The sequence below is a fragment of the Pinus tabuliformis genome, chromosome 7 (assembly GCF_031772625.1).
Source record: "Pinus tabuliformis cultivar Carrire ecotype Pingquan chromosome 7, CPIR1, whole genome shotgun sequence".
NCBI lineage: Eukaryota > Viridiplantae > Streptophyta > Pinopsida > Pinales > Pinaceae > Pinus > Pinus tabuliformis.
The window spans coordinates 897,572,736-897,581,721 of record NC_142293.1 but is presented as its reverse complement, the minus strand read 5'-3'; positions in this window follow the sequence as shown (position 1 = coordinate 897,581,721).

The window sequence follows — 8,986 nt, the reverse complement described above, 5'->3', positions numbered from 1 at the left end:
AAGGTGTATATTAGAGAGAAGAGAAAAACATTGGTCTAAGAAGGGGTAAGAAGCTATCTTTTTTGTCATTGAGGGATATAAATGCCAAACGTAGAAACATAGGAAACCTTATAGTTATCCTTTAGCTAAATGGGTCTGAGTCTGGAAATCATTAGCACCTACAAAAGTTAAATTTTCCATTTGTCCTTGAAGGGAAAATTCTTACTGCAGAAAACAGTAAAGAAGAGGTTTCCAAGGGCCTTGTATGTTTGTGCACTACTAGAAAGAAAATAAAACTCTCCCCCATTTATTGATCACTTGCTACTTTGTTATCTCCAAAATCTTTTCTATTGGGGATGGGGAGATGACAAATCTATGTACCTAATTGATTATGGGCCACATTCCATGTTAGAGATTTACTAGAAATCACTTCCTTAACAGATTAGTTCAAAAGTAGAAATATGGTTAAGGGAGCAGATTTCAAAGAATGAATCAGTGTTTTCATTGGCATGTCTAAGGAGCATAGATGGAATAGAGTGGACACTTGGAAGGATATTCCTTATTAGCTTAAATTGATTAATTAATAATTTAGAGGGGCTACCATTGGAATGATAAGTACAGTGATTGCAATGGATCTACTTTACTGACATAAAAAAGAAGATATCAAAATGGAATGGAGCCGAGCATCAAAAGTTTGGAAATATAACAGATTGCTAGCAAGAAATTCATTGTAATGGATTTCATTATATTCAATTTATTACAAAATGCTAGAACTGTTTCCTCAAGAATGTGGAAACTACCACATTATTGAGTAATACTTCCCTGGTGCTTCCAGAGCTTCATTTCATGTAATGATGCTTATACAAAAGATAAATTAGTCTATCACACCTTTTTCACTTACTGTACAACTAGAAGTTGGAAAACCATGGATTAGATAAAATAGAAGCCTTCAACCATGACCATCACTTCCATGATATGTTTTACAACAAAACATATTTGTATAGTAGACCAATTTCCAACCAACCAACCATAATAGTTACCACCCCTCCCAACAAGCCTGAACTATAAAAATTTAGTCAACTAGATTAGAAATTATTTGAGGATCTTAGATAAACATTGTGTGCTTGGCAGAAGACCACATTGTGTACTTGGCTAAGAATTTATGTCTTCCATGTTGAGGTTCAATGCATGGAAAATCCTGGTTTGAAATAGAACTATAGAACAACTTGAAAAAAAGAGTGTCCATGATAAAATTTTGAAAATTAATCAACACATGTATTATCCTAGCAGCCCATAAACTATATGTGACCATGAACTTCAACACGCATATATACACGAGCACACAAGATCAAAATAAACACTTTCACCAAACACACAACTTAAAGATAACAACCAACCTTGATTTGGGCAATGGATCAGTTCACATATTATGACAGGGATAAAAGGACAGAACATCATTCAGTGAACATCAACAAACCATGAAGAGGGCATGTTCAAAATAACATAACAAACTACCATGCTATCATCTAGTATTTCATGAAGGAAAAATCATCTTGATGACGTCATGAAAATCCAATGAGTTCTCTGACTAGAGGAAAGGAATCAAAAATCCAACAACAAAAAATGCAATGATAAGGTTCAAATCTCACTTACCTTTGACCATCTAACCATAAAATTATAAAGTTATAAATATCTATAAATATAATAAACACTCAACCATGAAGATAGGTACGAGAACATAGAAACTACATGTTTAAGTATAAAAATCAAATATGTTGCATGAACATAAATAAGTAAAGAGATTTTATTTGACAACCAGCATGATGGATAGGGAAAAAACACAAGCATGGGCAATGAACCCATATGATGGTCCTAATCTTTACAAAAAAACCACCTTTCCTCAACTATGAACATGCATAAAAATGCATGTAAATCCCATCTCTTTGGCATTGAAAATAAAGTTAACAAATTAGTGGGGGAAAGGCATTGAGGACTGAACTTTGTTTCAGTGAGCAATACATGGGAAGAAACATAAGCACTCACAATGATCACATTTGGCAATCTTAATCTTCGAGTGAGAAATCCATTTTGACCTAAACCATGAAAAAACATTGAAGAACATGTAAGTACCATCAACTAGGCATGCATATAGAAAATACAGTTACACCTTAGTGATAGAAAGGTGTAGAAAAGGATCTATAAATTTTTCAATGACCATGAATAGATTGTGAAAAGGGTTTATTCAGAACCATTAAGGGAATTTTGAGGTCTAAAATGGGCCTCCTAAGAGAATTATAAAATAATAATGGAAACAATAAAATAAGATTAGATTACATCATCAAATTCTAGAGGGAAAAAAGACAAAACTATTTTTTCAACTCGTATTTTCAAATTATCGCCCTATAGGTTTACTCAAATTTCAAGCAGAAACACTCATTGGATGTAGAATTTGATTCTGCACCCAAGGAGTACCCATGTTGCATACTTTCAATGGACTTTTCTACACAAAAAATGAGAAATACATGAAAAACGTGATTGTAATAATGTTTTTTCATGTATTTCTCATTTTTCGTGTAGTAGGGTCCATAAAGAGTATGTAACATGGGTACTCCTTGGATGAGAAATTAAATTTTGCATTTGATGAGTACTCTCACTCAAAAATTGAGTAAAAAATTGGGGAGATAAGTTGAAAATATGAGTTGAAAAAGTAGTTTTATTATTTTATTATTTTTTAACCTTTGTACTTTTTTAATCCAAAAATGATGAATCATCCCCCATGGTTGACATCATCATCTTGAATCCTTTGGTTCTTATAATGTTTATTTTGGTTGTACATTTTTCTTAGGAGGCCCATTTTAGACCTCAAAATTTCCCTAATGAACATAACAATAGGACAACATATATAGACTTATCATATGAAAAAGGGAAACCCACCTGATGAGGCCATGAAAACCTAGATTATCTATTCTTTGTGCATACCTCATTGATTTCCACTAGAGTTGAAGCCCTTCCATGGATGATCATTCATGGTAGAAGATGACGCTTCTCCACTTGTTCTATAGTTACCTAGCAAAGTGTCATATGTTATCGCAAAGAAATTTGCTAGATCATCAAGATATATGTGTGCACACAATAAAATAGAGTGTCAAATGTACTTGTCATGGAAGGTAAGGTTGGATGGTCTTACATCTCCCTTTCGTCTTGGGTTATCTTCAAGGTTGGGGATTGTTGCATTGCTATAAAAATAAACATACCACATGTTAAAGAATGGTGATGATTAAATACTTAAATCTAAAACCATGACTCTATTCAACACATGAAACTAACTTGGAACCATAGACAGGGCATCATTTGATTGAAGACATCCTCGCTTACTAAAGTATAGAAACTCAATGGTTCATATTATGATGGATCAACATTAACATCAATTTTCAAACCATTGTTTTTTCTGCTGCTTCTTCTTCTCTTTGTGGGGATAAGGAAACTCTTATTCCTCTTCAAAGATGGATCGAGAGAACCCAACCCAGGTGTGAAGTCAAAATCAGTAACGTACAAATTATTGGCTTCATCCAACATTTTTTTAAGCAACCAATCAACTGGTTTATCTTCATCAAAGTAGTAGTAGGGTTATGCAAAATGAGATATGCATAGATAAAAAACTCCTCCTTTACTAAATGAAGTGCCTCGGCATCTGCATCAACAATATTTGTGGCCATAAGAGTAGCATCGACATCTACATCATGGTTTTGAGGCTCTATATTGATCTTAGGTGGGTCATTGCATATGTTATCCTCTGCATGTTGATGAAGCAATGGATTTGAATTATCCGAGTGGAAATACAACCAATTAACCTTTATGGCATGCTTGCAAATGTTTCCACGGATAGACCATGGACATTCACATGTTATAAAATCCATACGATACCAGGTGACAAGGTATTTTTTACCTCGATCTGTCTGACTTCTCACCCAGTAAGCACGGGTTATGCTCTCATGAGGACAACAATTAATATCCATAATTTTTCTTGCTCGTTCCAGTGATGATTCTAGCTACTTTTCTCTCTTGTAGTTGTTTAGAAATCCTTATTCTTTTAAGATCTCCTTGAACCGATAACAAGGTTCAACTGTTTTTAGTAGCATATGCACTAACCAATCCATCCTCTGGGCACATTTTTTCCTTCTATCAGATACAAATGCTTTTTTTTCTGTAATAATGGTATGACTCAACAAAATTATTGGTCTCCTGATTTGCATGAGGAAACTCTCGACAACCTTTCACCCACATACCTAATTGCGAATAGAACCATGTCAATCTCACTATATCACCTTTATAGAAGAAAAAACTTCATATAATAGGAAAAAATTGTTTACTTATGAATCTTATCTCCAGTGACACAATTCCTGCGGAAATAGTTTAAGAACTTCTCTTCATCTGCAAATTTGATAGAAAAATTGATTGATTGCATCCTCCACTTCATAATTGAGAGTGTGTTTCATGATGAAACTTAAACACTGAACATCTCATTGGATTTTATGGAACTAGTGGCCAACCAATTAACATTTTTCAACCAAGCCATCCGTACATGCCAAACGAATAAGATCACATCACAAAATGTGATCCTCCTGCCATATTCAATACATTTTAATGTGCTATTTTAGAAAAAATGCAAGTTTGGTTATATCATGACAATGTTAAAGTTACCTTAAGGCAGTGATTTTACCCAGTGCGTCATCAAACATGAAAACATTGGCTTTCTAATCAGAATGAGTTTGGAAACACTTTCGCATGAGCTACTCCAACGATATTGCAATATCATCTGATGTGTTTTGAGATGCCACGACCCGTGCAACTGGAACCATGATTTGTTTTTCATCAAATGCCACGAGTGTATACAACTGATACTATCATATTCAACATTACATAAAGTCAAATACAAGTTATTAATCATTCTGAATGTATACAAGTTATATAAATATATTCAATCAATCATTGCCATTTGACTTACCCCATATTTATTTTTATTAAATGTTGAATCCATGGCTATTAAGCTATTATGCGATAGCTTGACCATTGTCTCCAACAACAACTTTGTTTGAATCCCTATTATAAAAATGACCTCCACACCATTGGGCTTTTGGTAAAAGAAAAAATCTTCCCAATGCTTTTGATACCAAAGGTTTACACTCATTTCATCCTTTTTGTGAAGTTGATAATTTCCCTTTGCCGACCTATTATAGATATTTAAAATATCTTTCATGCATAAGAAGAAATCTCTATCTCGAGTTGCCACATCCATGTCAACATGTCTATTAATGTGGGTTCTATACACTAGATCAACATGCACTCCCAGAAAGAAACAACTCTCTACATATGAAACAATGCCCATTGAAAGCTTTGGCCTATGCAAGGTCCCAGTCTCACCTGAAGTGTCACGTTGACCATGACAAGCCCAACCTTCCCCATTTTCATGTTCATACATATTGAAAGTTAGTATTTCTCTATCAGGAATTTCATGCATAACTTTCACAATAAAATGGCATTGCCAACCCCTCTTCTGCACAAATGAGGTCTTTCATTTAGTTGGAGGGTCTCCTCTTTTGTCCTCTGGGCCAAATGAACAATGATAACTACACCAAAAATTTAAAATGTTAGTACATACAAAGAAAGATAAACGTGGTTTCAAAAGATCTAAACAATACATTTTTTAAATACTCACATCTCATATTGCAATGTAGCGGTAGCTCTTTGTTTTGGTTCTTTGTTTGTTTTTCATAGAAATTTACATGGAGAAATAGGATTTTATTCCTATCCTTTAATAAAGTCAACAACTCATCCTAATGGGATTATGACAACTCGATCAATACTATTGTTTTTTTTATTTATTTCTGTCCAAACCAAGTCTTTACTAGAGAAGGTCATTTTGCCTTCGAGGTCTTACACCTCAAAATCCATGATATATTTCCATTTGCTTCGCTTGCCCATTTTGAACTGATATGGTCAAACAATATGCAAGGACATCAGAACTAAACTTTGAAGCTTAGCAAGGTATCCAACATATATATAAATATAAAACCTCTTTTACACTTTTTTTGAGGTCTGAAATATCAATCACTCTTAGTTCAATATTAGAAAAATCTGAATGTCTTCAGATCTGTATTCTACAAAACTATCATTCTTGCAGATAATTTTTTTGACAACACTGGATACGCTTTCACAATGTTTAGATTATAAAATATGAAAATATGCAATGAATAATCTTTTACCACCTATTTTGAGGACAATATATACACTTGCATCATTTGAATTTTGTTCGCCTATGCAATTATCTGTCAAATATGGGGTACTTGTCATGTAGAAGGTCTGGAGTTGCTACAAGTGTTTGTTTTCTCAGCGATCAATTTAGCACTAAGATGCATACACAAATTTCTCTACATTTGTGGAATTCATGTTGTCATCTTTTTATGATAAGATTGAATTTTCTGGAGACAATTGTTTCTAATGTATTCGAATTATGGTCAGGAAAAAAATTATGGGAAGAACTTTGGAGCAGGTTTGGTTGACGAAGAATATTTGACATGAAAAGAAAAAAAACATTCCATGTTCTAAAGGTCACTTTAGAAAAGATTCCATTATTAGCAAGAAATGTTGATTGTCATAGCAACGATGATGGGTTAAATAAAAAGAATATGCAAACAAATGGCAGCAAGGAGAATGAAAAGAATGTGGTTGATCAACATAAGACAAAGAGGGATAGATGGGCTAACATGTAGGCAAGGTCCTTAGGTGTAAGGGTGCTTAATAAAGGACAAGATAAGATCATTAACTGTTGGCAACATTGGGAGGATTTCATTCTTTCGTATGAAATATTTGAAGAGCGTGGTACTCAGTTCAAGTGGCTTAGATGCACCGTGGCATGTGAAAATTTAGCAGTTTTTCCACAAGCCATGGAGATTCATGCCTTTATAATTGCAAATGGATGTGAACTAAATGGTATTGTGAGCAATGCTCTCATAAACATGTATGCCAAATTTGGGAGCATAGATGATGTTTGCCAATAGTTGAATAGAATGCATGTACAAAGTATGATTTATTAAATACATTCTCAAAGTTATAGGATGGGAAATGCATGAATAGTTATGTATATTGAATTTATTTAGAATTGTTAAGTGGAGGAGTTTCAAACTATTTATTGTGGTTTATTTTCATGGCTAAGATAGCGAGTTTGATCATGGACAAAGAATAAATAATGATAATGATAAATAAAAAGTTAATTGAACCACTAGGATATATCAGTAAATTTCTGAATAGAGAATATTTCAACTAACCATCCAAACATATGTCACACATCTACTAAGCATATACATATATAATTTTTTATTTTATTTAACTACTTCCTAAAATACTAGAATCTCTATTGATATATTGACATAATCATTCTATAGAACCTATTACACACAATCAAAGTAATTGAAAACTTTATTAAGGATAGAAACTGTTATTTGAATTTACATTGTGAATACCTCTGAGACTTTAGTCTACGAATTACATCGGGATATAAGTTCGAGATGAGGACATCTTTCCATCACCCATGATGGCTTAGATTATCAAGTACACTTGTTTACATTCACAATTTTTCTACATTAATGAACCTATACTGTAAGATTTTACCACCATTTATGGAGGTCCAGTTCTATACTTACCTTATGCTTCACACTACCTGGCATTAACTCTGGTTGAATCACTGCTCGGCCTAGGTGGAGGTGGCGTCTTGCTGGATTTATTACTACAGGACCTTGTACATTGTAGCCTTGGAATTCGCTCTAGATCAACGACATCAGTTTCTCCACTAGATCGGACGGAGGAGGGGTTTCTTGGTTTTTCTAACCCTCGAATGGGCATGTTCGCTCCTCATTTTTCCTCTTTAGTTCATGCTCCTGGTATCTTCTGGGTTGATTTGTATTCATAGTTTGAGGACCCTCTTCTAGGGTTTTTGTTGAGCTCTGAGTTCTTTTTCTACTCCCTGTATTTGTTGTTAGGGTTATCTGCAATTCTGGGTTCCTATAAGGAGTCTGCTAGCATTCTTCATGTGAACTTATCTATAAACGAATCACCCCTTTGGACCATCCAGGTAATTCTAATGGAGATTCTTGCTTGTGGTTTTTGTTTTTTAATGTTACATTTGCTTAATAATCTATTAATCCTTTCTTTTTCCATCCAATCTGGGTCGACAGTTTTGTAGAGGCCATGTAATGGAAAAGCTACAGGTCAAGCCTATTGTGAGACCCTTAATTTGTTTTGGGTACTTGTTTATTAATATCCTGGGTATGTAAGAGTTATGTATTGGATTAGAGGTTTAAGAGTGTGGCTCCATGGAGAGTTTTTGGCATTTCTCCTTGTCATGATTGTGATATTTATTACTCTCTGTAATTTTAAATTTTGTTTTGAGTTTCTGAGGCCTTTCGGCCATGAACATGTTGTTAGATCTACCTGACTTTTACTGGCTTAGTTATTTGTATTTTTTTAATTATACTGAGGGTGAAGCAATTCGAACCTTGGCTGGAATAGTTACAATTTGGTGACAAGAGTCTTCAATGAAATATATGTAATCTTGTTTTACATCATTAATCATTTCTTGGAATACAACTTTATTCCTGTTACTTATTCTCTTTCTGGAAATCTTTCCTTTGGAACAATTTTCCAATAATGAAAATGAAGTTTTTCTTCTAGTTATATCGTTTATATTCAGAATTATAACTATGTGGAACCTTATAGCATTACTTGTTCTAAATCTTTGAAATTCATGAACTTTACTAATACTAGTATTTTCTGTTCTTTTCTTGAATCATACAATGTCAATAAATTAATATGACTGTTAACTGTAATTTAATCAAGCTATCTCATTCTTGAATTACTGAAAATGATCATTATGTCTATATCATAATCAGGACAAAATCTACTTAATAAGCACTGATATTATTACTTATTTGTACCACTGTCTAGCTTGAAA